This window comes from Sinocyclocheilus anshuiensis, unplaced genomic scaffold, assembly GCF_001515605.1.
Source record: "Sinocyclocheilus anshuiensis isolate Anshui unplaced genomic scaffold, SAMN03320099.WGS_v1.1 scaffold154, whole genome shotgun sequence".
Taxonomy (NCBI): Eukaryota; Metazoa; Chordata; class Actinopteri; order Cypriniformes; family Cyprinidae; genus Sinocyclocheilus; species Sinocyclocheilus anshuiensis.
In genome coordinates, this window is record NW_015546101.1 from 2769296 (window position 1) to 2777200 (window position 7905).

Consider the following 7905-nt stretch of genomic DNA (forward strand, 5'->3'; position numbering starts at 1 on the left):
TCGGAAGAACTTTAAAGCCTGCTAGTGTATGATCCTCAGTCGTTTAGTGTATGATGGCCAGTTTTCCTCTGTGACTATTTACAAAGTCGGTATAAGTATATGATGCTCAGTTTTTTTTTAAATCTGTTCAGATGTTAAAAGTCGTGTAGTGTATTCCAGCCTTTAGTTAACAGTTAGTTTAGTGAATTTAGTTTAGTTCAGAAATTTGGGGTAAGATTTATTTTTGAAAGAAAATTTATCAAAAGTGACCTTAAAGACATTTATAATGTTACAAAAGATTCCTATTTCAAACACATTCTATTCATCAAAGAATCCTAAAAAAAAAATGTATCACGGTTTTCACAAAAATATTAAGCAGCACAATTGTTTTAATAATAATAAGAAACTTTCTTGAGCACCAAATCAGCATATTAATGATTTCTGAAGGATCATGAAACACTGAAGACTGGAGTAATGATGCTGAAAATTCAGCTTCGCCATCAAAGGAATAAATTACATTTTAAAATATATAAAAAAGGATCATTCCATTGTTGTGAGAGTTTGTGACAAACACTAAACTTTGAGAACTCACTCAATGAATAATTATATTACAGTATTAGAGACAACCTTAAGTATGTTGGCTATTTATACAAGTTATAAAAGGAGAGTCCTGCCTGCAGTGTTTACTTACGTGATCATTCTGTCCTGTTAAAGGCAAAGCTTATGAAGTGAAAGGATGGGTAATGCCTTCTGTTTTCTCACAATCTCTTTATTATTTAATTCTCTGTGTTTTTACACAGCACTAGAGCCTGTTGCTATGGCAACAGTGTCCAAGCAACCACACAATAGGAATCGCACTCTGCAATGAGCTGCAGTCATTCACTCGCCTTGCACGACTCCTGTGCAATTCACACCATACTGCAAACACACACACACACACACACACACACACACACCTCGCACACACAGTTAGATGGTCTGAGGATGAATGCAGTATAAATCAATACGTGACCTACTGTTAATTGCTACTCAGGTTTTTAGGGGATAAAATGTCTCTGGATGTTCTTAGGGTTTAATCTGAATCATCTGTAATGCTTAGATGAGACACATAATGGATAATGAATCCAGTTAAATTTTGGTCTTCGTACCAGTTGGATTGAAAATATAAAATAACAAACTATACATAAAAAAATAGATATCCTTCCTGTCCTTTATTCTCTCTCTCCCTCTCTGTTCAGTGCAACCTTTCTAAATCTCTCTTGTAAATGAGTTTACAGATGGCACAAAGGCCTTGATTATCAGCTCCATCCATTTGACTTTGGGCAGAGAACCGTAAGAATCACCAGTACATAGAGCGAAAGCATCTGTTGAATTGGCCACGGTCGCAGAAAAACACAGCAAACACTCTCCCTGCAGCTCTGTGACACTCACTCGCTCACTTACTCACACACACACACACACACACACACACACACACACACACACACACACACACACACACACACACACAGACAGTCACAGTTTGAAATGAGTCAACACTCTGTCCTCTATAGACAGTGCCTATATCCGTCCCTGTCGTATAGTTATTTCTAATTCTGAGGTCTCCTGAGAAATACGAGTTGTGTAATTATCATTATGTTCTTGGCCCCTTTTTAAAATTCAAACGGTCCACTCACACTTAACACATCCAGCATAATGGTATTTTATGAGTTGCTAGGAATAGTTGCTATTAATTGGATTCACTCACAGGGAAACATGAAATTTCAGGCACATAAATAAATGTAAATACATTTTTATATAATATTCTTCCAGTTTTTCAGTTTCATTGTGTATTCAGATCTGTCCCAGAATTTGACGATATTGGAAGATTCTCATTTTGTGCCAATATTCATTTTTAGGTCCCTTTAATGCACACAACTGAATTCAAGTTATTCAGTGGCCACATACCCAGAAAAGTTTTGGAAGTGAGGGCATCTCACAGCTGTAAACAAGAACTGTCACTACATTAATTTTTCAAAGGTGAATTTGGCTCTAGAATGTAATCCTAACTAATCCATAACTCTGCATGTACAGAACGACATAAATCACAACAGGACTGACAACCATATTTACGTTTCTATGCGGCCAATCTGAACTGATGCTTGAGGTTGTTTGTCACTTCCTGCTGTTATTTATATCATAGGTGTTGAGGAGAGGAAAAATGAGGAGAGTGCTGAAAGTGAGGGGGATGATGAAGAGAATGAGAGATTTGAGGGTGTTTGGAGCAGAAATAGCAGTGAGGAAGTAGGGCAGGTGCAGCAGGGCCCCAGCAGATCTGTCCTTCACTACAGACTCTACACTCGGGCTCTACTTCTCATATGTAAATAATAATGACTGTGTGTGTACTTAGAGTGAGTAGGTTCTCATTCACACAGAATTAGAGGTGAATATTCCTGCTTGAGGAGATAACATACAGAACACGTAGTCTGCAACTAGACGTCTCTGGATTTTTCTTTCAGAAGAAAAGAGTAAATAAATAACCATTTTCATTTATTCATATACCGTGTTTAACCACACATACACACTTTGAGAAGAGACAATATTGACTTGAAGATCCTTATTGAAAGTGAGGGTGACCATGAAGAGAATGAGAGATTTGAGGGTGCAACAACATAAACCGGTCATTTCTGATCACATTCAAAAGAATATCCTGCTACCATCTACCAATTTGTCGTGATCATTTTCTAACCAATAGTGCTCGGTCTGTTTCTTATGACATGTTGCTCTGTGTGAGCATGCTCTGTTTGACTCCAGATCTTACTCACAGCCAAAAGTACCACAAGATGGTCAACATCATCACTAAGCAGAACTACACACACTGTTCCCAACAAATATGTTTTTGTTTTTTTGTCTTTGTGTGTTTTGCTGTATGTGTTTGTGCAAATTTATGAGTGTTTTGAGAGATGTTTGTATGTGTGTGTGTGTGCATGCAGTGCTTCAGAGTGCAGTTCTTTTTTCCTGTAGAATTATGTTGTGCATGTGTTGGGGCAGTCCTGCGGCCTTGCTGCACAATCTGTCCTGATGCCTGTTGTGGTATTGGATGAGAAAGTAAAGACTTGGTTTTGCACACAGGCAAAGAATATAGATACGCCACTGGCATATGTGACATGCTCTTTCATTTTGAGTTGAAAGTCCCAATAAGCCATTAGAGGAGAAATGTGATAACAAAAAAAAAAGTTTTCTGTTTTGTTGTTTTTAATAAAACTGAGTCTCTGCTTTCAAATGATGTCAGTTTTATTATGAAATTCACACAATTTGCACTTGCCTCAGTTCTGACGGCAACGCAGAAAGGCACATGAATTGATCACCTCTTTCTTTTTAATAGTTGCATGAAAAAGCTGAGTGAAAATTACTGTACATCAGAGGGTATTTTGATACAGTACAACTTATTAGTATCATCCCTCAAGTAATTGTCCAATACATTTTTAAACCTTGGAAAGATGTCAATAAAGTGGCTTGTTTCACCTAATGATGCTAGAAAAAAAATAACGTTTTAAATAAATTAAATTGTTGCTAACTCGTAAATATATATTGTTAAATATATGCATTATAATATAAGTGCATTTTATTTTTTCTTAAACTGTTTGGAAACATAATTATATTATTTGAAAGCAGAGACTTTCCTTTTTTATTGTGCATACACTTAAAATGTGTTTCTTGTCAAAATGATGGTGCAAGTCTTATAGAGAATATGGAAAAAAAGTGCCTAAAACTGAGGATTGGACTGGATTCTCGATTGCCTTAATTTCAAATTTACCAGTTAATTTAAATTGATATTTTAACAAATCTGTGAACATCTAAATTCTATTTGTAACTTTTGCCTTGCAATCCACAGCCTCTTGCTCGCTCTAATGCCAGATTAACCAACCGATCTTTGTGCATGCCATCCCAGAGATTGCATGCGATATTAAACCCTTTAAACCTGACCCATAGCAGCAAACATGGTGTGGAGCAAACTGACCTTTGTGTCTCAGCAACTGCCATTGTGCACATTTCTCTCCACTAAACCAAGGTTATCAAAAGTCCCGGAGCCTGGGCACCATAACCAGCAAGGCCCGAACGCTGGCCGAGGTGGTATCAATGTCCACCGGGTCCTGCAGCTCACCTGTTTTCCTGCGGCGGTCCCATTCTCCAATACCCTCCATTCTCTAAGAAATGGAGCAGTTGTGTAGTTAGAGCTGTCTCCCTGGGTCTTCCTCCTGCTCTGCTGCCTTCTGTTATCTGCGCTGGTTGATTTGGTCTGGTCTGGTCTGGTCTGGTCTGTCTTGTTCTCTGGTCCTTGTTTTCTGGAGCTGTGTTTTTGTCTCTTCCCCTCCTCCGTTTCCTCTTCCGTCCGTTTTGCTTGTTTCTTGTCTTTATGTACCAACTCTCAACACATACAAAGCCATCAGAGAGAAAGAAAGAAAACCTCCAAATGATCTCAGGGAAAATTTTAAGGATTCCCTAGCTGTGAGTGTTTATCAGACACAATAAAAGAACTGGCATGAGAAAGGTAAACCTTTCTTTCAGAGCACGTTATTGTTCCGGGAACCACTTCAGAACTGGAAAGACTTGCGTGCTCCCTTCAAAGGATAGAAATAATGATATTTTTTAAGGATTTACTATGAATATTTACTTCTAAATCCTGTATATTCTCACATAAAACCCTTTCAGACACATGGAAGATGAAACAATAGCTTTTTATTGGTTTCTTTTTTGTTTAGTTTCGCTGGTTAATTTTTACTGTACTTCCCCTTTGCTCCGGCGGAGTCTTCCTCCGTTCTTTCTTCATCACCTCATTATCAAGACCCCAGGTAGGAGGTATCAGGACTCTCTCTTTCTCGCTGTCTACAGCACTTCTTTCATTCTCCCTGTGCATTTCTGTCCATCTCTCTTTCTCCGACCTCTTTAGCCCTGGATTGCGAAAGCAACCCAAATGAACGTTTTTACAATTCAGACAAAAAGGAAGTCTTATATTCTCAGCCCATTTCCTCCTCATTCTGTGAGCTGAATGAAAACAAGGCCCAATGGCAGGATGACCCTGAGCAATCCCATCCTCCCCTGTATTTTCTACTGCAGATCCCTGCAAAGAGGAAACTGCCCTAGTTAAGTATATGCAGTCAGAGGTGCTCAAAGTGACCTGAGAAGGCAGCAGCATCTCAAAACCTTGGTTTCCCTTCTCCAGCCCTGCTGGACTCCACAATGGCCAGAAGAATTTCAGGCTGAAGTCCAAAGGAGGGACGTATATGTAGAGAGAAAGAGAGCACAATAGAGAATGTTGTTATTCGGCGCAGTGGCAAGCGGTTTTATCCAGATTCCAACTGTGTGAGGAATCTCATGGACCAGGACTTTTTTTAAGGAAGACCTAAAGGACCATCGACTGAAGAGTGCAATGTGAATGGCTTTAAAGCCAGCAAAAGGAGTTTTATAACCATAATACTAATGATAGTACCTGCAGTTACATATGTAGTGGACTCTTACCTGTTCATTTTAGCATGAGCTGCATGGTGTTACATTAAAAAAGAGGAAAATATTCTATATCTGTTATGAATATGTCTGTACAAAACAAATATTTTCTTTCAATAGTTCTTGACTTTTGCAGAATTGACATGTAGCCATGGCTAATGAGATGTTCAGAGACCATGTTCTTTATTTCAGCAACTGATTTCTTCATTGTGTCTTTGTTGTTAACCACATGACTCAGCTCTGGTCACATTGACCTCAAATTCTGAATGAGACGCTAGTGGTTACTGCCGTGAGATAGATTGTAAATTTCACTTTTCAACTTTGTTTCTGTCTGGCATGCTTGTGATTCTGGATCTTATAGAGAGAAGAAAAAAAAAACTGAGCAAAGTCCGAGTTATTTTTCTGTTTTATGTCTTACGTTTTGGTGAATAGATAGATCCTGTGGAAACTGTTGTGAACAACTGTTTATTTCACATATCAAGTGCAGACTTTTAACAGTGTTATTTTTGGAGAAAAAAATATCAAAAATGAGAAAATCGGCATCCTGTCGAGATGTTTTACATTTTCTCTCATTACTTTTAGGTACTAAGACACAAAGAAAAGCAAAAAAGACAGATGTATATTTACATTATAAGAGAATTGTATGCAATTTAGCTAACTTTGGCGAAAAACAAATGCATGCACTATGTTATGCAACAATAACTGCATAGAAAAACAGAAAAAGATGACTACAGCCATAGCATGAAATAAATTTTCTATGAAACCTGTTAGAGCGCTTGTTTTTTTTTTTTTCATTGATTGCAGTGGAATGTTTGTTTTATTTCTTGTTTCTCTCACTGGATGATGTACCAATACTCTCTTTGACCTGAAGTCGACAGGCACGAAGAGCTGAATTTGAAGGTCTTTGATGCGAGCAAAAAAAAAAGAAAAAGAAAATACGTCTCCAGGTGGAGCAGCATGGCAGACTGCACTGATGAGCATGGTGATGAATTAAACCATTAACATTTGAAGGAAACAGTGAAACACCTGCATGCTGTGAACAAGCTGAAGTTTTGAACAAGTGGTGTCAATGAGGTATGATGCTAAAGCCTGCCTTACGCCTGCTAAACGTGCCTGCTAGCAGATCGCATTAACGTCACCCTCTGCTCTCCTTTCATCCCTTCCTCCTACTCCTGACCCCTTCCATCTCTCCTTTGCGCTGGCTCGCTTGCCATCCTGCACCCTCGTCACCCATCTTTGTTCTATAGGTGTCTGGGTAATAACTCGTCTGTTGTCTCTCTTCTTTTTCATGTCTGTAGAGGCTTCTCGGCAGGGCCGGCACAAACCGCCTGCAGATTCTGTGTGTGTCATGAATCGTGGTGTTCCAACCACTGTGTGCATGGCCCAGAACATCCCTCCCACTTCTTGATAATGCTCTATAAGTCTTTGTTGTACACGAATGGGTGGAAGACCCGTTTCTACACATTTAAATGTATTACAAAGGGACTTTTTTTTGTTGGTGGCTGATAGTATTGTCAACGTGTAGTGCTGTGTAACGTGTATTTGAGTGCATGCGTGTTAAATATGTGTGTTTTTGTACGTGTGTCTGTACTGTAAATATGCTTTTTGTGTTGCCCATGCTTGCAACTGAATATTTAGAGTATCTAGCATCTATTTTTACAGGGTTATGAGGTCAAACCTATACACTAAAATTTTGATCTTTTTTTGAATCACAACAACTATTCACAAAGCTGCCTTTAAATTAGAATGGGCTCAAACTAATGATGTTGTTCTCTGTTGTGCTGCTGCTGTAAGTCATCATTTGCCTTTGTTTGCTGTTTGCACTTTTAAAATCTTACATTCAGGGGCTCAACAATAAGAATTTTTCCTGCTGGCCCCACCATAAATACATTATTATGTCAAAATTATTTATGTCAAAAAAGGTATATATTTGAACATGGATTCCTTACATCAAAATTGACAACAAATACATTATTAGAATTTTACATTATTAGGTTTTTACTAGGTTATTAAATGTTTTGAAATTCTATCATTATTTACTTCCCCTTGTGTTCCAAACCAGTGTGATTTCTCCTGTGGAACATGAAAAAAGATTTTGAAGAATGTTAATTTCTCATTGACTTCCATTGATTTTGTTGTCCTTACAATTTTAGTCAATGGGAAACTGGTTTCTATAATATTCTTCATAATATGTTCTTTTATGTTCTGCAGAAGAAAGAAATGCATACAGATTTTGAACAACATGAGGGTTAGTAAGTTATGACAGAATTTTCATTTTTGCATGGACCATCCCTTTACTTTGCAGTTTTTAAAGAAATTTCACTGTATGTTAGTAAGACAAATAACCTTGATCTTGTTGGCATTTTTCAGCAGAATTTGCAACAACAATTTTCAATGCATTACAGAAATACAGAGAAAAAGTTTGCAAGGTATATATATATA